Genomic DNA, 24,052 nt, shown 5'->3' on the forward strand with positions numbered 1-24,052 from the left:
TACTCCCTCTGAATCAATATGACAGAGATCACTAAAAGTTAAATAAATCATATCCTCTATCTGCTCCATCTCTTTTATGGTTGCTTCTAATGAAATGTCATGCTCTCTCTGAATCCAATCAATCTCACTTTTCCTACAAGAATATTCTCAAGGGAAAAGATCAAGGCACATAGCTCTTAATCGTACATATAAAAATACAAATAAGAGAAAGACTACAATAGATAGATAATTGTAATATTCAATCCTCACCCTATTCCTTTCCAATCCCAAAGGTAGACTATCACACTTATATGCTAACTATATTAATTTTTTGGTTTCTTTATTTATTCTCCCTCCATCATCCCTCTTTGATAAGTTGTCAATGTAGTTTTATTCTATATTCCATCTGATCTCTCAATCTTTGGTTGTTGATTGGATTCAATCCTTCAATAATTTAGTAGATCTCAACTTTAATTATTATGTTACATTTTCAACCTAGAAGCTTGGTTGATTTTCTAAGATCGTTGGAAATGTACTAAGCACTGCCATGATCTTTGGTATGCGTTTTCCAAATAGAAGCAACATTTTACTTATAATGAGCAAGGGCTAAGAAGAGACATGCCCCATGATGAGATATGTCTATTAGTTAATTTGACAAATAATATAATAATAAATATGTATGTATGCATGTATGTATATATACACACAGAGAGAGAGAGAGAGAGAGAGAGAGAGAGAGAGAGAGAGAGAGAGAGAGAGAGAGAGAGAGAGACAACGAGAGAGAGAGAGAGAGAGAGAGAGAGAGAGAGAGAGAGAGAGAGAGAGAGAGAGAGAGATCACTCTTATTATAATAACATTTCTACATTTGATAAACTTGTATATAATTATATCTCAAGCATAATTATATCTAGTTATAGGTTTATCTCATAGAAGCTACCAAACATCAACAAATTTAATATGTTGTAGTAATAAAAAAATGAAAAGTTTAATACCTTGATCTCCTCGATAGTAGTTGCAATTTAATACCTTATAATAACAATAAAACATGAAAAAAGAACTTAATAACTTGGACAACTCAATATTTGAATCTCCTAATCAAACTTAATGATTTGATCTCCCAGACATTGGCTTATAGAAGAACACTTTCTTGACCTTTCAAATCTATTTTCAAAAAACCTCAATTACTTAAAAATTTCATAACACCAAAATTTAATCATTGACACTATATTTCTATGCTAATTATATAAATCCATCAAATTATTGAGCCTAATTATACACATCAATAGGAATTTTCAAGCTATTAAATTCATGTGCTACTAAAAGACAAGGTACATGAACCATTCTACACAATGTTACCTAACCACAAGTCAACACAAATACAATGAAGGAAAGATAACATGTACATAGTTAAAAATTTTAAATCACCTACTCATTTTTTGTGTGAAATATTTCAATAAAGAAAAATAAAAGACTACTGCAAAAATTACACACAACCATTACAAAAAAAGAAATTAAAAACTTGACAGTTAGTTTAACATATAAATTCTTTCAAATCATACTTTAAGGAAATTTGACACAATCTCTCAAAAAATATTTAATGTTAGAAGTTCTATTGAAAATTATCATATTCTTCCTTAACGACATAATATAGGGACTAGCAATTTATAGTGTATAAACTAATTGCATAACTATCTAACCTAATTAGTATAATACAACTAATAAAAATGTAATAAATTATAATAATATTTCCCTTGACCATCCACCTTATAGTATCATCTAAGAAAACCTCAAATACCAAATGTGGTAGGTAACTAGGGAGAGGGAGTGCAACATGACATACAAAGCTTACCATGATTGGTGATAGTATGTTGCCACTAGAAGTCTGAAAAACAAAATTGTAACCTATTGAATAGATGTTTGAAGGATGTAAGTTCTCTCTTGTGGAAAATATCATAATTTTCTCCTATGGATCCAAAATATCTAGATACTCAACTTTTATGGATTATGTTAGGAAATGATAGCTATATAATAAATTTTAATGCTTTGACTAGTTGAACAAAAAGGATTAATCATAATTTACTAATAATTACTATCTATTTACTATTTAAGACATAGACATGCAATAGAGAAATTAGTAGATAGAAATGCGATATCCCCAATATTATTAAATTATAATTTTTTGGTTATGCAGCCAAAAATCAACCTTTTTACCTCTAGGGCCCACTCTTTATTTTATTTTTGTTGCAACCTATAGGTCCATTGGAATTTTTGCAATCCTTTGGGAAGTTGCTCTGAAGTCCTTTATAAGGCCATCTTGTAGGTTTTTTTATGCATGTAATTTGGATTATTTTCTTTGTACTATGAATTCCAATCGAATTTCTATTTTTTTCATCATTTTTGAATTGGATGATCTTCCATACCTTTCTTTTTAGTTTTGGTGGGATTCAATCCTCACCCTATTCCTTACCAATGCAAAAGATAGAATATCCGACTTATATGCTGACTATATTTTATTTTGGTTTCCTTATTTATTTTCCCTTCATCTTCCCTCTTTGATAAGTTGTCAATAGAGTTTGGTGCATGATTCCATCTAATCTCTCATTGTTTGGTTGTTGATTGGATTCAATCCTTCTACTATTCAGTGGGTCTTGACTTTAATTATTATGTTACACTTACAACCTACCAATTTGGTTGATTTTTTGGGATCACTATAAATATACAAAGCACTTCCATGATCTTTTATATGTGTTTTCCAAATAACAGTATCATTTTATTTATAATGAGAAAGGGATAAGAGAGATGTCCCATGATGGGACATGTCTGTTGAATAATTTTACAATTAATATAATAATAAATATAATCATATATAAATAGAGAGAGAGAGCAATTACTCTTATTACAATAAACTTTCTCATTTGATAAACTTAAATGTAATTATATCTAATGTATAATTATATATAGCCATAGGTTTATCTGAAAAAAGTTGTCAAACATGAACAAATTTAATAACTTGTAATAATAATAAAACATAAAAAGTTTAATTCCTTGATCTCCTAGATAATAATGAAAATTTAATACCTTTTAATAATAAAAAACATGAAAGACAAACTAAATGTCTTTGACAACTTAACCATCTAAATCTCCTAGAAAATTATGATCCTTTGTTCTCCTAGATAGTGGCTTATAGAAGAAGAACACTTTCCTAATCTTTCAAATCCACCTTCACAAACTAGAATTTATTAAAACTTGCACAAAACCAAAATTTAATCATCAACACTATATTTATATGCTAATTATATAAATCCATCAAATTATTGAGCCTAATTATATACATCAATAGGAATCTTCAAGCTATTAAATTTGTGAGTTACTAGAACACAAGGTACATGCACAATTCTACACAATATCACCTAGCTACAAGTCAACAAAAAAAAATGAAGAAAAGATAAGATGTACATAGTTACAAATGTTAAATCACCTGCTCTCTTTTTTTTTTGAAATATTTCAAAAAAGAAAAAGAAAAGACTACCCAGAAAAGTACTCACAACAATTATGAAAAAAGAAATAAAAAACTTTAAATTTATTCTAATAGATAATTTCACTCTAATCATAGTTTTAAGAGATTTGATACAATCTCTCAAAAAATATTTAACGTTAGAAGTGCTAATGAAAATTAGTCTCCTTCCTTAACGACATAACATAGGGACTAGCAATTTAATAGTGCACAAACTAATTGCATAACTATCTAACCTAATCAATATAATGCAACTATTAACAATTTAATAAGTTACACTAATATTTCCCTCCACCATCCCTCTCATAAAATCATCTAAGAAAACAGTACAGACTATATTTTTTAGGTAATGAGGGAGATGAAGTATAGTCACATAAGAAGCTAAGCATGGGTTGGTGATACTTTGTTGTCATTGGAAATCCAAATGAAAAAATTGTAACCCATTGAATAGATGTTGGAAGGATGTGAGTTATTTCTTCTGGAAATTATAATAAGTTTCTCCTATGGATCAAAAATATTTAAATAATCAACATCTATGGCTTATGCTAGCAAATCATAGCTATATAATGAATTTTGACACTTCGACAAGTTGAACAAAAAGGATTAATCATAATTTACTAATATACTATCTATTTACTATTTAAGACATAGAAATGCAATAGAAAAATTCTTACATAGAAATATGATGTCCCCAAAACTATTAATTAATATTTTTTTGGTTATGTGGTCTAAAATCAATATTTTTATCTCTAGGGCCCACTCTTTTCTTTTTCCATAACTTATTGGTATATTGGTATTTTTGTAATCCTTTGGGAAGCTTCATTGAAGTCCTTTACAAGGTCATCTTGTAGGTTAATTTTAGTCACGCGACTTGGATTATTTTCTTTGTACTACAAATTCCAATTGGAGTTTGTGTTGTTCACCATTTTGGAAGTAGAAGATCTTGCATACTTGGCATTTTAGTTTTGGTGGGATTCAATCCTGACCCTATTCCTTTTCCTGCAATACTTTTCTTGGATATGGAAAATCACAGCTCCATTTTCTATATTTAATTATCATTTGGATGTCATTTGTATTCAATATATATTTATGCTTGGTATTTATTTGATGGATTTGATGTTTTAATATTATTTCCAAATAAGTCGGTAATCTATAAAGTCCCTTCTAGATATCTTAAGAACATTGGGACAAATACTTACCTTAATCCTTTGCAGCTCAATATTAATAATGAGTGGTTAATATTACTATTGGGTGAAAGCACAAACCTATGTCACCATTTGTGATATTTGGAGGGGTTACGGCCAAAATAGTTTCGTCCGTAATAGTTATGGCCGAACAAGATTTGGTCGTACATATGTGGCAATTTTTTTCGTCGACGTGGCACGAACAGTTACGGCCGAAACACTTCTGGCCGAAACTGTTCCGGTCGTAACCCCCATGTTTCAAGTGACTCATAATATCATAAAAATAGCCAAAAAGTGATTGACGATAATTTTATACACTAGGGGGGTTACGGCCGAAACCCTTTCGGCCAAAACTATTATGGCCAAAACAGTTTCAACCGGAACTACCTATGTGGCATCCTAGGTGGCAGCCACACAATCAAAAATAAGAACTTCTACAAACTTCTAACTTTGAAGGCCAATTTGACTTACTAAATTGAAGTTTTTTTTAAAACTAAAAATATAGTTTTGTAGGTCTCGGAGTCAAGATTATGATTATATAATTTTTTAAAAATTTTGATTAAGGATAATATGTTATAATTTGAAAATAGTACAAGTAGGTATTTTAAGATTCAAGAAGATGTCTATTCAAAAATAAGAAAAAAATAGTAAATCATGTTCAAAAATTATTATTTTTTAATGCTGCACTAGAGGAGAGAGTCTTCTTCAAGAATATGTAATTTGTTTTAAAAAATATGTAGATTTGATGGAAAAAGTTTGATGGGAGAAAAAAACTGTCAATTTCTAATAACTTTGACTTTGACCAATTATAACTTAAAAAATATTAGCTGCATTTAAATTTTTCTTTTTTGGTGCACTAGGTATACATGTTGACTCTAACATATTCCAAAATTAGACCAAAATATGAAAATTTTCATATATTTGTTTGACGGGAACAAAACTCTATATTTTCAGCATTTAAAAAAAAATTTAAAAAGACTTTAAAAATTAAAAAATAGATAAAATTTTCACTCAATTTTTTTCAAAAAACTTATAGACATAAACTTCATCTAATTTTACATATTTCATTAGTTTACATCATCTTCAAATTCTAAGCACAAATGCCACTTTTATGTCATTAAAGTTGAAGACTTTAAATTCTGATATCACTTCTCCTTTATAAAAGGTGACACAGGTTTGTTCTTTTACCCTATTGAAACTTTGGTATCTTCAATTTGGAGCACAAAACTTGTGCACTACATTTATGCAATTCAAATTGGCACTAATAAAGTCATATGGAGAAACTTTTCTGATATCCCTATTCATCTTTCTCACCAACATTTATTGTGTTCAATCTTCTATAAAGTAGACACATTTTCCTCTTAGACATCCAAGATGAAGTTAAATGGTTCCAATCAAACATCAAGCAATATTCAGTCAAGAGAGGATATATACCACTCTTTGCAATCCAAAATAATATGGCTAGCTATAGACCCTTCATTTTTTATTAGAGTCATCTCATTCCACCTAGAGATGGATGCTTCTTATGGTTGGCTTTACAAAAGAGAGCATTGGCAAGTGATCGCCTTGCCAAACTTAATTTTTCTAATCCATTTCTTTGTGTTTTCTACAAAACTAATATAGAAGAGTCAAACCACATATTTGTTAGTTGCAAGTTTTCTCAAGACCGTTTAAGTTTAATTATTGAAAAGATAAACTTGATTTTTTCCCTTCCAAAGAATCTTTGGGACTTGCTACAATTTTGGCCCTTGCTATGCCAATCTTCCCTTTTTGGCTCCTTGTCGACTATAATTCTAGTGATAATTATTTAGGCACTATGGTGGAAGCAGAATCAAAGGATGTTCTGAAAAAAGATATCCACTAACTCGATATTCCTTAAAATATTAATTTCCTCTATTTCAAAATCTGTGAATGCACAAGTGTTAAAGGAAAACACCTTGTTAGCCATCTTCTCACTATGGAATGCATAGTTGCTTAAGAACTAGAAATATATCAGTCTTCATCCTACCAGAGCCTTTACCTTTTCCCCTTAGAAATGAATCAATAGAAAGGAAATTCATTAGCAAACCCCCCATGCCCCCTACTATAAGTAATTTTTTGATGGTGCATCATGTAGAAACCTAGGAGTGTTAGGTGTAGGATTTTCAATTTGGGATCATAGTGGTTCCCTAATTCAAGGTTTTGTAGTTTCTCTTAATCCCACAACAAACAATATAGTAGAAGCACTAGCCTTGTTATATGGTCTTCAAGCCATTTTATCCCATGGAATAATGAAGGTACTCATTGAAGGAGATTCAATGATCATTATCCAAGGAACAAAGACTAGGAAATCCACAAACTCGAGACTTTACTACATTGTGATCTAGGTGTGGTAAATATTACCAAAATTTTAAAATACTTATATTATCCACACATATAATGAAGGATAGTCACTGGCCGGTGTGTTTTCCAACTTGGCATGTCATGGGACCAGTTTAGTTATCAATGAGATGTTACGAGCCTTGAAGGATTTTTAAATCATAAAAAATAAATTGACCAAAGATTGTGCCAACTCTCATAAATGAGTGTAGATTTATATGTGTATTTTTTCTAGTTCTGTTCTTTTTTATTCTCCTATACCTTTTTGGCATATTTTGTAAACTTTTTACCTATTTTAATATATACAAACTTACATCTTTTATCTAAAAGAAACTAAATATATATATCTATTGAAACAAAGTTATCGTAATATAAAAATATATAGTACAAGAAGTGGAAGAGTTGTAATTGAAGACTAATCCTTATTATTTCAAATATGTCAGAGTGATATCTTCCAATCAATGGAACTATTACAAAAGATCTTTAAAACTTATGCTACAACTAGAACTATTGTGACTGTTGGATACTTCAATATTATGTGAGTGGTTTCATAATGTTGTGCCTAGTTGGGAACCTCAACATGCAATTGGTGGGATAGTGTGTTGGATTATCAATTTACATAGGCTCATGCTCTCTTGATATGAGATGTACCTTCAACAATGTTATATATTGAACTAGTGCCAAGTAGACTCATGTTAAGACTTCTTATTGACATAGGTTTCTTTAGAAAGTCAATTTTATTGCATGTATCATATATGTTTATCTATGTCAAGAAGTTCAAAAAGAAATTAAAAGGCATAATCTTCTCATGTCTTTTGATGTGTTAATTTGCTTGGGCAGCAACCATAATCGATACTTTAATAGTTTTTAGTTCACTTCCAATGTCCTTCATATTAATATTATATAATGGTTTTGAATGGCATAGTCTATAGTGAGCTAGTTTCTATTCTAGGTATAAGTATAAATATTTCTTTCATATAATGCAGTAATTATCAGATGTTAATATCACCAAATTATGAAGGAAGGAGTATGTAGATAGCCTCAGCAATAGAATAATGATAGTTATAAAATTATATATTATTCTATTCAATTTTATAATATCACTATATCCAATATATTATAAAATTGAAACTATCACTATATATTATTCTATTCAATTTTATAATATATTGGATCATAATAAGATTTTATTTTTATCCATGTCTTCATGAAAATATTGAGTGTTATAGAAGATTATGTATTAGTTTATTATAGATACTTTTTTATTTTATTTGTGTTCATATATTCTTTTTTATATTTTATTATATAGATACAATATTATATTTAAAATATAATATAATAATAATATGGTATAATGGCTTACTATTACAATATCCTTATATCAATTGACTTAATATCATATTATGTCGATTTGATATAAGAAATAGTTTACAATAAAATATATTATGTTTATATGTTTGGTTAGTTTGAATTTATTATTAATATTATGAGTTAAATTGATATTAGAATTTAGGATGTCACAGTTCACCCTTCTACAAATTGTTTGTCCTCAAGCAATGCGAATCTCCGATGCAAAATGGACCTTACATGTAACTCAATATAACCTAGTGATCCTAAAACAACAATTTCAACTTGAGGTTAGAAATATATTTATGAGTATAAACTTATTATATTAAATATATTTTTAAATTAAAGGAAAAATTTAAATTATACACTTATCTAATTTGTTATAGTGTTTTTTTTCTCCCAGATGCACCTTGACTTGATTCATGTTGAGTGATATTTATAACCTCTAGTAAGGACTTTATCTCTTCCCAGATTTTATGGATTCACCTTTAGTCTGCATCTATAATCCTTAGGGGAGAGTCTATCTCACCTGATGCCCCTATGGATATCCCTTTAGGAGTACCCATATCTATTTAATCCATAGGAAGGACATTATCCCTTTCTAAGGCCTCTATGCGTATCTTTTTAGGACATACTCATTATAATGATCGTACTAGGGTGTCATGCTAGCAATTCTTCCTTTACTATTACTATGATAGGCTACCCTCAATGGGTCTCCCTAAACAATTTCTAAAATAGGGTGCTCTAGAAGTTCTCCCTTAATTACAAAGCAATAGCATATCCTTATAGTGGTTCTTTTTAACATACTAGTTCAATAGGGTGTCTTAGCTATGTTCCCTTAATTGCACTCTTAGGAAGGCATTAACAATAGGGTGTCATTAAACGTTCTCCCTTAATTGCCACTATTATTGTTTATTTCAATTGAATATTAAATTTCTATAAATAATCATGAATATATGTTTACACCTCTTGATTAGGGTATTGATGGTGTTTGAAAACTACTAAACAACAAAATCTCAATACCAAAGTAATAATACTCACAAATCTAGGGATTAGCTAATTCCAATTAAAAATTATCTATGTATACCATTTGGGTCCAACTTCAACAAAACCAAGATTGGTTTTCTACTCTTTAGGCTCTGTAGAACCAAGGTGGGTATACTTAGGGGATGATTCAAATGAATACTACTATATGATAATTATATTAGTTTCATTCTAATTCTCATCTTCTATCCAAGCCATATATATGTAGCTTATCCCTTTCTTGACAACTCCAGATGACATTCATCCCTCACAAGAAGATTTTTTCATAATTCTCTTTGGGTTTGCAAATATTTCTAGAAATAGTAGCTACCTAAGACTCAGAAATTAGATATAAATGAGTGCTGACCAGAATTTACAACCTTGAACAAAGTGGAATAAAATTGATTTCAATTTTATAATTGATTAGATATGTAGTAGTAGAATTTACTCTCACTTACTTATGATTTATGTGAGCAGTGCCTTATCCACTAGGCAGAAAGTTAGCTATTGGCAGGAGATCTAATTCAAATAACTTGTAAATGAATCTATCAATTGTAATCACCCATTCCCATTCTTATGAAACATCCCTTTCATAAACTCATGAACTCTACTGATTTATTGAAGCATTTCTTTAACTCCTTGAATTAAAAGCAACAATAAAACCAGTATACAACCTACCTAGATTGCATTCAATCAATTACAAAATATTTAACTAATCTCAAAGTAAACAAAATCATAAAATAGAGATACAAATTGATGACATAGATATAGTGTAAGTACCCCTTTGTATTATCCTATTAAAAGATTGATACAATGACAAATATAAACTTTGTGAAAAATGCAGAATATCTTGTTGATTTTGTCAATGCTATATATCATTAGAATGTACACAACTTGAAAGTAAACTCAAAATAACTACACATGAATGGACCAACTATACTTTTCTTAAAGAAAGGAAAATTATACAACTTTCAAACCTGTCACAATGTCTTGAAAACTCATTTATATAAGCATGAGTTGCAACAAGCAAAGGGAAAAATGTGATTGACAAGTGTCTTTATCAATAGGGAATACAAAAAACTTTTCAAACATCTCTATATCCTCAACACAAAAAGAAAAAATAGAAACAGTTGCAACATGATAGCTAGAAGCATCAAATCTTTAGTTTTGTCCTCTTCTTCAATTGCCCCCTTTTGGTAAAGCCTTTCATTCCATGATTTCCTCCCATATGATGACGTCTTTTTTTGTTGGCCACTTGCATGCTTTGATTTTTGTTAACTCACCAACAAAATTTTTCCACATGGCATCTGTGATTGCCTTCCCCTCTGTTATGAACGTATTCATTTCAATTTCAACTTTAAATAGAGCATCAATGAGTTCATTTGAAAGAAAACTCATCAGTGTCACCTTCAAAAATTGGTGCCACCGGTGGAAAATTTACAATATGGTTAAAATAACTAGACCATTCATTCCAATCTTTTATTTGATTATCAAAATTAAGGATAGAAAGGATTAAGGAATAAAAACCATATCTCACCCTCCACATTGACTATTGGTGCTTGCACTATTACCTTGATGGGTATATCTTCTGTTTGAACATCTACCTAAAGAGTGTGCCTAATCTCTTCCACATTCCTTTGTGGATGTTCTGCCTCTATTGCAGCTTTGAATTGGTCCATCAGAGATGCAATTTCCTGTTCTAAGTTCTAAACCTTTCCCTCCAACTCTTCTATCCTTTGTTTCTACACATAGCTTTTTTTAAGCTCTTCCTCATATAACTTCCTAACATCCAAGCATTCATTGTAGGGAGCAAAAAACATATCCTCAATTTGATCCATCTTTGCTTTATTCATGCATGCAAAATGCTTAACCATGTTGGAGATCTCCTTGCCTATGGTGGTATCCAATGTCCAAATAATCATGTTATCTTGAGCTATCTCTTCTACATTCATCATTTTAGGCTTATTAGTATCAGGGGCAACACTCAAGATAGCTAGGGTTTTAGTGTCTATGTTAAAACTTGATCCTCTCTTCAAACCCTCATAGATGGTGGCCTCATAGCTGATTGCCTTTTCTTGCCTCCTAATTTGGTCAAGTAAAAAGGCCCTTTCAATATCCCATCCTAGCACTAAAATTATGTCACTTCCATGTACCAACTCCCTAGCTTCTATAGGGGTCATTGTTTCACTGTCTGGATCATATGCCAACAACTTGTCCACTAGCTCTTTATTTTTCTCACGATCCTCTCCTAGCATAAGGGTCAATGTGAGCTCTATTTTTTTAACTCTATATAACAAATTTAAACTCTAATGATTTAACAAAATCATCATCTTCCATGAATTTCTTAGATTGGATGAGTCTATCATCCAACCTAGAAGCTACAATTTGCAAATCAGTAGAGGCCCTACCTACCTTTGTTTCCCTCTCATGCAAATAATTATGCCTAATGTCTATAAAATATTGATCATTACCTAGTATGACTTGCAGGGCTTTGCTGACTACCCTCTCTGGGATATGCATAGTCTTCTATCTTTTATTTCCTTTCGCTACCCATGTAGAAGATGATTTCTACTCCTCCTCGTCAACATAAATCTCTAACTAGACATCAGGCTTAGGTGATTCTTTATTTACTATTGCCTCCTCTCCTATAGGATCATTTGGCATTTGAGCCATAACATGATTAAAATTTTCCACCATTTTTCTCAAATTCCCAAGCTATGGGATCTCTGTATAAAAACCCTTGAAGTTTGGATTGGTCCTCTTTAATGCATCCTCTACCTTTCTTATTTAACAATACTTTCCCAATAACTCCTCAGACTCCCCTGTTGCTACTATATTAGCAATTAAATCTTCTACAAGGATGGGTTTTCTAGGAGGTAGAATATAACCCCTAATAGCTTTGACCTCATTGGTTACATGATTTTCTGGGTCATACATTCTGTAGGGTCTAGTAGAAAATTTATACTAACCTAAATACTCACTGAATTCCTCATAGGCATTCTTTCCAATTATAAATTCTCCTACTTCAAAACATCTACACACAAATGTAAGTTTATGTAGGGAAGAAGGAATCATTTCTTTGTTCATAGATAAAAATTGCCAGAAGAATTCAAAAATGGCTAACCTAGGAGGCAACTATTTGGGTAATATATGGGGTGGATGTGGGCATGCATAAACCCTCATTAGGATACACTCTTTGAAAAAAATTATGTCACCCCAATTATGGTCAAATTTTACTGTATCATCCAAATAGGAGGGTCTAAGTAATGTTCTCAAAATGGAGGGGGCCCTAAAAAAGGTATGATCCACCATTCTCATGATCACAACACTAAAAAAATTGAAAACCACAATTTCATTTGAATAATGAAAATTTCTATCCCAAATATGAGCCCACAATTGAACAGGAAACTCACCAAATTCATTAGACATTTGATTGAGGAAATCTTGAATGATATAGCCAATGTTCTTGTATAGGATCAGATGCATCAGCAATGAGTAATGATGAAATCTGAAATCCTTTAGCTCTCCTTTCTTAAAATTTATAATCTGATAATGCATTTTTTCCATAATGAACCCCACATAATCATATTCCCTATTGTGGAAAGGGTCTTGTATGTCACATGCTATTAAAAAAAAAGAGCCTTAGAAACAATATTTTACCCCATCACTTCCTAGGACTTTGTGTAATCCATGCATAGTATTGGGTGAACCCACAATACTAGGCACCACTTTTGGGGGACAAAGGAAATTGCAAAATGATGAAAATTTTCCATATTGAATTTTACGATTGTTCACGTGAAAATGCTAACTATGTTCGCGTGAACATATTAATCAGTTATGTTTGCATGAACATATTGAGTTTAAATAAGGTATGTTCACATGAACATACCTTATTAATATGTTCATATGAACATACCTTATTAATATGTTCGCATGAACATATTTTAACGATGATTTTGCAATAAAGATTTCATTTTTCTGTTTGAAATCTTGATAAATTTGGCATTTTTATGTTTGCACGAACACATTAACTTAAATTTGTGGTCACCAGATTATTTTCCTCATATGTTCACGCAAACATGCATTCACACAAACATATGTAATATGTTCACTATGAACGCCATGTTTGCATGAACGCTCAAAATTAAGAATATTTTAACGCTTTTTTCATAATTTTTTTTGTTTTTGCTCTTTTGACACCCATAATTGTAGAAGAATGATCTCCTACTGTAAAATAAACAATGTCAAAATGTGCTACTTGGAGCGAGCTTTCCAATGACTATAATTGTAATACATATTTTAGTCATTAAGACTTTCAAATATGAGTTTAACTCATTATAGGTTCATTACCATTTGAACATCAACTGACTTCAACACCTCAGAAAAATTAGTAAATTAGGTCAATTTTTTTTTGAAAAATATGTAGGCAATAACTTATTGAGATAACTTTCTATTCAAAAAATAATAATTAGATTTATGATAAATTGACTTTAAATTATCTATGTCAAATGGAATGTCTGTCAGAATTATGATTGGTGTCACTTCAAAACTTCATACACTATACAATATTCAACCAAAATGAATCAAACCAAATGCATCCCCTGGATATTGATGTTACAAATCTAACATCGAAATAATTACCTCATTATCATTTCTAGAAAAAAAAGTTATGTGTATCAAATGGATTGTCACTCTTTAAAAATATTGAATTTTATTATGTACCACTTTTCGGAGAAGATCAAAAATATTGACATAAATATGGTTATAGAGCAGGAATAGAGTACCACAAATCACTAGTTTATTTCATCATGAAATTATTTACTATTTTGGAGATATAGTCACTTGAATGTGACGTTTGTTGCAAAAATATTGCTTTCAGTGTCAAAATTGGTCAAAAGGTGGAACCCATTATTGTGGGATCACCTTATTCTTAAAATAGCTCTTGAATCTACTCAGTGACAAGTGATCTTCTACTTTCTTTAGTATTTGCCCTAACGTTTTAACATTGTAGGGGATATGGGGTAGCATCACATTATTTAAATAATGAGTTTTATTACTTCAAAATTTTCCCTGTAAATCCTCAATATCTATGGGCACATCCATTTTCCCCTCCAAACCAAAAGCCTCTATAAAAGAAGTCATGTCAAGTGTACATAAGATGCTCCCATTGTGTCTATGGAATGATCTAGTGACTAGATTATATGAATTTATTAAAGCCTTCAACAAATCCACATAAAAAATTACTTCAACGAATATTAATTTTCCCATATTCCTATTCCATGGGTTACATACTAGCATATTTTTAGTTTAATTCTAATAGAAGCACATGAATAGATTAAACCCATCAATATTGGGACGCATTGCATCTCTACATAAGAAGTAGTGGTCCTCAAAAACATGGTCATTAGCTAATACTATATTGGATGACCATAAGAGTATCCTCAACCATTCCTCTGCATGTTTATTTGGTTTTTGAACCCTAGTTTTCTTTTCAGCTTTGACTATCCCTTCTTCTTCCTTCCTTCTATCGTCACCTCAACAACATCTTATCCTTCCTCTTCTACTTCTATTTCATTAGCTAGGATCTATTCAACATCCATGTTAGCCATTAGTCTCTTAAAATTTATACCTCAAATTGTTGCAACACTTGGCACAAAAAATCACAGAAGCTATGGATGCCTGAAGAATTTTCAGAATAGAAAACAAAAGCTCTTCAAAAGTGGAAAATACTCTGAACCTTCAATCAAATCTTTATACTTTCTTCATGCGATCTACTAGCATTAATAAATTTTTCATGCACGAGCTCTAATACTATCCTTGTAGGCTGTCAAAAAAGAATATCAACCATGTAATACAATCCTAAAGTACCTTTCTACTTTTTGTTTTACCTAGCTACGATGAATTTATCCTTTTTTTAATTGGTATGACACCTCAATTGACCTCCTTTTTCAAAATTTAGTCTTCCACTTATACGCTGAGTCCAAACCCTTCAACCCTCGTAACTTTGGAGATACAACTATTAAACCATTACGCTTATATGGAAATGCTTCAAAAAACTACAAGCATAGAAGCATTAACCCTCTCTAAGAGTGGCTTTGTAATCTATTCTACACCCCTATAAGGTCCTCTTTATCATAAGATCTCAACCCCTTTCAACATATCCTTATGTTTTTATGCTTCAAAATATTTTGTAGCAGCATAAAACATCCATTTCACCTTTCATTTTATCTTTTATGCCCTTACATTGAAACACGTGATATTTCTCTTTTAAGATTTCCTTACACTCATATGCCAAACCAATCTCATATTGACAAAGAGAAATATGAAACACATCTTCATCTTCACACTATACTTGCAAACGTAAGATCAAAAGGGGAAACTTTTCTCTTAGAAAATCAATGATCTAGATTATATTTTAGAAAGAATATCACTATTGATTTAAGCACATGAAAAATGATTGTCTTAAGTTATCTTTCATGTGGGCAGGGCCCATCTGACATATTTGACATGTTGTAATTTGATTCAATTTTTTCAAGGCCCAAGTGGCAGTCTATCAGGTCTCACATGACACATTCCTCCTTACAACATCACTTTATAGTTGTCTGTGAGCCAAAACCATGGAAGCACATAGAAGAAATAAAATAGTGCTTTGCTCTTATGAGCTTCCCTTGTGTGCAAAACTATAAAAGCTATTTATTATTTCCATGAGACATATTTTACACCATAACAAGCCTTTACACCCTTACACCATTCGGATAAATGTAAGTGCGTGAATCAAACTAATCCACCTTTCCACCCATTTTCTCAATTTTTCATTCTTACCCCCGTAAATTAATGAACATAACCACTTTAAACCTTATTACACTCATATGCCAAAAAGGAGAATCTATAGCTAGAAGTATCCTAATGATATGCTTTCATGTATATGAGCTAACTCTTCAGCATGGAACCATAAGACAAATCTTACAAGGTATGAAAACTTCTTCTGCACCTTCACTCAAGGAAAAAACATATGACCAGAAAGCTCCAAAGTTGATTGCTTCACTATTATGAGATACACAACCATATACCCATAAACTAAAATTTCCTTTATGCCCTTACACCATAACAGTGAAGTGTAACCACAAAGATAAAGGAAAGAAAGCACAATGCTCCTACAGGAAGCCCGAACACAATAAAACTATAAGAGGAAAGAACTTAAGATTTTTGCAAACTCTTTCAAAAATTCAAGACAAACCTAGGGTTTTAACATATTTAGGAAACTTCAAAGGTATGCTAATGACAAACCTTGAGAATTTAATAAGATTCAAACAACACATAAATTAGGGCATAACTAGGGTAACACAACATTTGAAAAATGATAAGAATAGAAACCCTAATCTATAGGACACAAGGATTATATGATTTTTTACACATATTTTGGAAATTATCTACACTAAGAAAAATCAAACCATTAGTGGCTTTGTCCAAGGATTATAAACTACCTAAGTTTATGCAAGAATCTAGAATCTATGGTAGAGCAAACCACACACTTGATACATAATGACAACTTCCTCAAAGAGCACAGAAACAAAACAATAGACACAAGAAACCAAAATACATAGAAGTATTTACAGGGACTTTATAGCAATATAAATAATGTAAAAGGTCACAAGAAACCCTAAAACAACTGCTCATTAAAAACAAATACTTTAGGAAAATTACCTCTTCAAGAATTGTCCATGAATTGGCAATTCAAGAACATCTTTAGTTAGATCCCCTAGAAATTATCAATCTTCACCATTTGTATCACAAATTTTGTATGGGCCAAGCTAGATCGGATCAAATTTACCATGCTTACCTTTATCTTTCATCCTAGCATTCCAGATCAATACCATATCACCTATTTCAAATTTCCTCTCAACGGCCCTCTTGTCATACAAATACTTCATCTATGACTGTAACTTGGCATTCTAAACAGAGTAATCTCTTCTTGTTTCTTCTAGCTATAGGATATCATCCATCGCAAGCTACATCTCATCAATGATATCACCCTCATAAAGTTGAACAAATTTATACATCTCCTTTAAATTATTTCGTGGAAGTCTAGCTTGTATGCCATAAACCAAATCAAAAGGAGCATACCCAATGGTATTTTTCATAGTAACCCTATCAAGCCACAGAGCTAATGGAAATTTTGAATCCCAGGCCTTCTTGTTCTCTCCCAAAATTCTTTTGATAATTTTCAATATACTCTTATTGCTTGATTCTGCTTGACCATTCCCTTGGGGATGACAAGGTGAGGATGTGTATTCTGTAATGCTATATTTCTTACAAAAAAATGTATATTCCTCTTATCTAAAACACATATCATTATCAGTTATAATTTTCTATGGGCATCCAAAACTAGTCGCAATGTTATTTAAAATGAAGTTAATCACTGCTTTACTTGTTGCATTCTTAGTAGGAATTGCTTCAACCCACTTAGTGAAGTAATCAGTAGCCACTAGGATCCAAGAATGTCCATCACTAGACTTGTTTGAAATCTCACCAATGAAATCAATTCCCTACTATTGAAATAGTGCCTGGACTTCAATAGGTCTTAATGGTAGATTCCTAGAGAACTTTAACTTTCCACTAAACCTTTAACAAGAAACACATGTTTTAACAAACTCATGAGCATCTCTAAAAAGTGTTGGCCACCAAAAGCCATCCCTAAGAACTTTAAGAGTAGTTGTTTTAGCCATATAATAACCCCCACACACATGTTCATGCATATCTCTTAAGATCCTTTTAGACTCAATTCCATCTACACATTTCAAAAGGAACCCTTCCACATTCCTACACTACAATTGCCCCTACACTATGACATAACTTATAGCTTGCAACTTCAGGGATCTTTTCTGGTTGTCTATTAATCTTAGTGGGGATTCCATGTTCTACAACGAATAAATCACATCTCTGTACCAATTAGAAATATCCATATCATAAAGATTATTCATGCAACTTTCATGAAATTGATTGATTTGATTTGTTTCTAAATTGGCTTCTATCATCAATTTGGCCAAACCTTGACCTCTAACCAGTTTGGTGATCTAAATATCAATATTAAACTCTTGTATTTTGTTAATCCACCTACATCTTCTACAAGATATCTCTTGTTGTGAAAAAATATCCTTTACAACAATAGTAGGGACAAATGCAATGACAATGGATCCCATTATATAACACCTAAAAGCCTTCACCCCTTTCACCAGTGCATATGTCTTTTTTTCATTTATATCATACTTAAGTTCTGCTACCTATGATGATTTGCTAAAAAATGAAATGGGTTATTCATAACCTTCTTCATTTTTTTGTAATAGTACTATAGCAACAGTGTGAAATGAAGGAAAAGAAAATATATGTATTGGCTTATCATAATTTGGTGCCCTAAGAACATGAGCATCTTTAATAGTTTGCTTGATCTTCTAGAATGCAATGCTAGGCTCCCCATCCCATTTTATCTCAAGTCCTTTCTTTAACATATTTGATATAGGCCTACTAATCTCTGCAAAATTAACCACAAACCTTCTAAGAAATTTAATCTACCCAAAAAATGGCTGAATTCCCTTAACACTTTTAGGCTTATGAATTTTTTCTATTGCTTCTACCCTTTCAAGGTCAATCCTCATTCCATGCTTACCAACTAAGTTCCCTAATAACTGTTAGAGTAAATAATTAATATCTAGTTATTTATTCTATTACTTAAGCTTACTTAGGTCATGCATTTATTTAATATTTTATATTTAATGCATGTTGTGGTTAGTTGGTGACAACACGGGAGTTTGTTCCCTTCTAGTTGTCACACTTATCTTCTACCACCTTACAGCTTGTTCTACAAGCTTCCATGAGCTCTTTATATTCGAGCTCTCTCTCATTGTAATAACACATCATCATAACAACATCATTTCTTATTGTAAATACATTTCTCATTGTGTTTGCATTCATGGTGTCTCTCATGTCCGTTTAGGGTTTTTGCCCGTGCTCCATGCTCTTCCCTTCTATGGCTTCTCTTTGACAGGTTCGCATGTAGGTGATCTTGGTGTCTTCGGAGTTGGCTTTCCTCAACTCCAACATGGTATCAGAGCCTTCCTGTTGCAGCTTTGTTGAAGAAATTTTGAAGCCGTGATTTGGAGTCACAAACCCTAGTTTGTCTGTGTAATTTTTCTTCAAATCAGGGGATCAGCATTTTTTCAGAGCACTTTCAGCCCAAATGGACATCACTATTGGATCTGAAAGGCTGTTTGCAGTCAGGATTCATATAAGACTTGTCATTTTTGGAGACAGGGCAATTTTGGCGATTTTTTGAGGCCTCCAGGAGTCTACCGTACAGTCGTACGGACGCTGCGACGGATTTTTTTTAAAAAAAATATATATATTTTCGGCAGCGCCGCCGCCCCACCACCGTCGGGCCACCACCGCACCACCTGCGCGCAGCCCGCAGCGGCCGCAGTAGGCAACGCCGCCCGCGCTCCACCGCGGCCCGGCCTCCTCCCGGCCGCCGCCCGTCCTCTGCCCTCCGCCGGCAGCTCCTCCGTCTCTGCCGCCCTGCGGCCACCGCATCCCGGTTCCGCCGCCCCTGCGGCCGCCTCCGCCCGCAAGCGCCGCTCAAACAACTCTGCAGCCCGTCAGCAATCTTCAGCCACTGCGGGGGTGACACGTGGCATGGGCGCCACATGGACCCGCCACGTCACCCCTGCCACGCCAGTACTGCCATGTGGCTATGCCACGTGGTACTCTTTTTTGCTGCGACGGCCACCAAACCGTCAAATCTAATCGGCTGACTTGCTGACGTCAGCGCTGCATCAGCCCTTGCATGCACCTCTCCCGATTGCTTTTGGACCTACCTTTGGTTTTTTGGCCATAACTCTTGCATACAGAGGTATTTTTCCGATCCGAAAGAAGTGCCAGAAAGCTGGTTCCGAGACGGAGATTTTGGTGTAGGTATTTTTTAGTTTTGATGCATTTTTATTGCCTGTTTTTTCTGTTGAAGTTTGAAGTCTTATTTTTGACTCCGGCATGCATATCTTTTGCGTCCCATGTCTGTTTTTGGAAAACTTTATATTTCTGGAAAGCTGGTTGTGTGTAATTTTCAGAAAATTAGTCCTTTTTCTTCGTTTTTGGCCTCTTCTCTTTCTATCATAGTTTTGGCATTTTTCCTCTATGGTGGATATTTTGAGTATTTTAGGCCCGAGGATCATTTTCCTGGCATGGTTTGCTTTATTTTCGGCTATAATTTCTCTTGGTTCAGCTTTTTTTCAATTATGATCATTGTAGCTATCTTTTTGAAGCACTTTTTTGTTTCGCACTGAGATAAAGTGTCACTTTTGCATTCTGGGGTTCATGAACGTTGTTTTGAGTCAGTTGTACTTGCACTATTTCATAAAGCACCATGGGGGGGATTATTTGTTTGCTGCTTTAGGCATTCTCCCTTTGTCAAGTGAGTGTCCCTTCCACAACATTAGCCCATGCAGAGTCAGTTAGATCCTGTCTTTATCAGTGTCTGTACCTCTTTCCCTCTCTCCTCGTTCTTGGTTCATTTGCAGAAGATTTTGGCTCACCTTCTCAGTTGCCTATCATCACACCCTGTTTGCATTAAGGGGGGGTTATGCTGTGTTCTAATGCATCCATGGTTCGATGGTTCGATAGTGTGAACTATGTATTCAATGGTTGATCCTATATACAAGGTGATTGCAGTGGCTGGCTACCTATGCATTTCGGTGAGATGGATCATCTACCATATAGACATGCTCAGTTCATGCCTTCTTCTTCCATGGAGGTTTCATCAGATCAGCAGTTTGGCAGATTTGCGACTTCTTCATGCTTCAGTGATGCTGCTTCTTCATGATCACTCTTTGTTCCTATTTTAGGGGACAATTTCCCTAGTTGGAGACTTCTTCCGTTCTTCACTAGGTTCTTACCTCTTTTTGGGGGAGGGTTTTTCCCATGTGGTTTTCTCTCTTTCCTCGCTTATAGAGGTTGCATTCTTCTTGCATTGTACTTGGGTACCTAAAATGGCCTCGTTGCTGGGACCCATTATGCATTCATCTTAGCTTTGTGAGCTTAAGGCATTTCCCTAAGTTGCACTTAAGGGGCGGTGTTAGAGTAAATAATTAATATCTAATTATTTATTCTATTACTTAAGCTTATTTAGGTCATGCATTTATTTAATATTTTATATTTAATGCATGTTGTGGTTAGTTGGTGACAACACGGGAGTTTGTTCCCTTCTAGTTGTCACACTTATCTTCTACCACCTTCCAGCTTGTTCTACAAGCTTCCATGAGCTCTTTATATTTGGGCTCTCTCTCATTGTAATAACACATCATCATAACAACATCATTTCTTATTGTAAATACATTTCTCATTGTGTTTGCATTCATGGTGTCTCTCATGTCCGTTTAGGGTTTTTGCCCGTGCTCCATGCTCTTCCCTTCTATGGCTTCTCTTTGACAGGTTCGCATGCAGGTGATCTTGGCGTCTTCGGAGTTGGCTTTCCTCAACTCCAACAATAACTTTCCTTCAATAACACCAATATTGCATTTTCTAGGATTTAAAGAAATTCTATATTCAAGGGTTCAAATAAACACCTTTTCTAGATGCATGCGATGATCATTCTCATCCTTAGAATAAGCAATTAGATCATCCTGATATACAACCAATAATTTAGCAATAATATTAGCAAAAGCCACATCCATGGCATGTTGAAAAGTAGCCCCCGCATTAGTAAGCCCAAAAGGCATCCTGACATATACATAAGTACCCCATGGAGTAGTAAAAGAAGTCTTAAACTATTTTGATTCCTTAACAGCAACTTGATTATAGCCTGAAAATCCATCCATCATGGACGTAAGTTCAGAGCCAATGACCTTTTGCAACATAACTTCCATATTTGGTAAACCATAATTATCCTTTAATGAAGATATATTAAGATTCTTGAAGTCAACACATAATATTATATCTCCATTTTTCTTCCTAACAAGGACTAAATTAGACACCCAAGATGAATGCCTGATAGGCTTTATGATCCCTACATCTCTTAACTCGATTAATTATTCTTGCATTTTGGGAGCCAAAGTTAGATTTATTAGCCTCTATTTCTATCTAAAAGGCTTAGCATCAAATTTCAAAGAGATTTCATGCTGAAAAAGATCCTCTCTATAAGCCTTTAGGTCATCATTTGACCATGCAAACACATGTCAATATTTTCCTAACCAAACTATCAAACTCTACCTTACTTTAGGAGATAATTTCTTACCAATATATATCTTCTTGGGCATTTCTTCAATTCCTAAATTTACCTCCTCCAAATCCTTAGCATTATATTCACTGGCATCCACTTGGGACTTGTCTTGGTTGTCAAAAATAATTTCTAAAATAACCAAACCCCTTGGAATTTTTTTTTGTTTTCAATTGTACAACTTCCTGTCCAATAACAATATCTTTCCCATTTATATTTTCTACATATGTTGCACAATCAATTTCTTTCCCTAACAACACATTTTTACAATTCAAAAATCTCAAAATGTCTTTATCATCCTCAAATAATTGCCAATTTTGGACATTATCAAGAACATAGGACCTAGTTTGAATCTCTACTTTGGATATACCAACAAATGTAATATCATCTGGCTTTATTACTATATTTTCTAGCAATTCTACCATCTTGATATTAGTCCTATCTTTCCAAACTATCCCAAATGCATCAAAATATTCAATCATGTCGCATACATGATTTTTGTATTGTTTTAATCTTTTGTTTTTTGAGACATAAACATTGCTTACTTGGGATAAAACCAATTCAAAATCCCCTATAACATGTAAAAATTTAATCCCATGCTTGTGAGCTAGTTTGAGTCCATATAACAAAGCCTCATATTCTACTATGTCATTAGTACAAGAGAAAATCAATATAAAAGAGAATTTGTTTATTGCCCGAATAAGAGAAATAAATAAAATACCTACACCAGATCCATCCTTGTAGCAAGCAGCATCAACAAACATAGCCCATAGATCACCTTTGTCTATTTTTGTGTTAGCTACTACTTCCATCTGAGATTTATGCTTACCTATCTTCAAAGTTAGAACCTTAGCTTGGAATGCATTGGCATCTATATCCACAAAGTTTTTCATATCATCCTCTATGTCCTCTTCTATCAAATATCTATATGTATATATATATATTTACATTTAGGCTATCTATTTATTTTTACCAAATTCCCCTCAATGTTGAAAGTAGCAAATGATAAATCACATTGCAGACTCCCTTCCATGGCAACACTCCACTTTCTAGACAACAACATGCCATATTGAGGTAGAATGCCAACAACCAATAAACACATAGTAAGTTCTTTGTTAGGATAAGCAATCAACTTATATGGCAAGGAATTAATGGTGCCTATGATGATCACTTCTCTTTTATCCATAGCACAACATCTTCCTTGAGTAGTATCAACCTTTAGGCCCAATTCTTTCATTATTTCAAAAGGCATCACAGTATTGGAAGCACCAAAATCAATCATGCAATATTTTAATGTTTTACCATTTACTAAAATACTCAAGAAAAATGGCTCAACACTTTCTAAACACCGATTTACAAAGTTATCCAAAAACATCTTAGGAATTT

The sequence above is a fragment of the Cupressus sempervirens genome, chromosome 5, assembly GCF_028749045.1.
Source record: "Cupressus sempervirens isolate cs-2001-9-10 chromosome 5, ASM2874904v1, whole genome shotgun sequence".
In the NCBI taxonomy this organism is placed as follows: domain Eukaryota; kingdom Viridiplantae; phylum Streptophyta; class Pinopsida; order Cupressales; family Cupressaceae; genus Cupressus; species Cupressus sempervirens.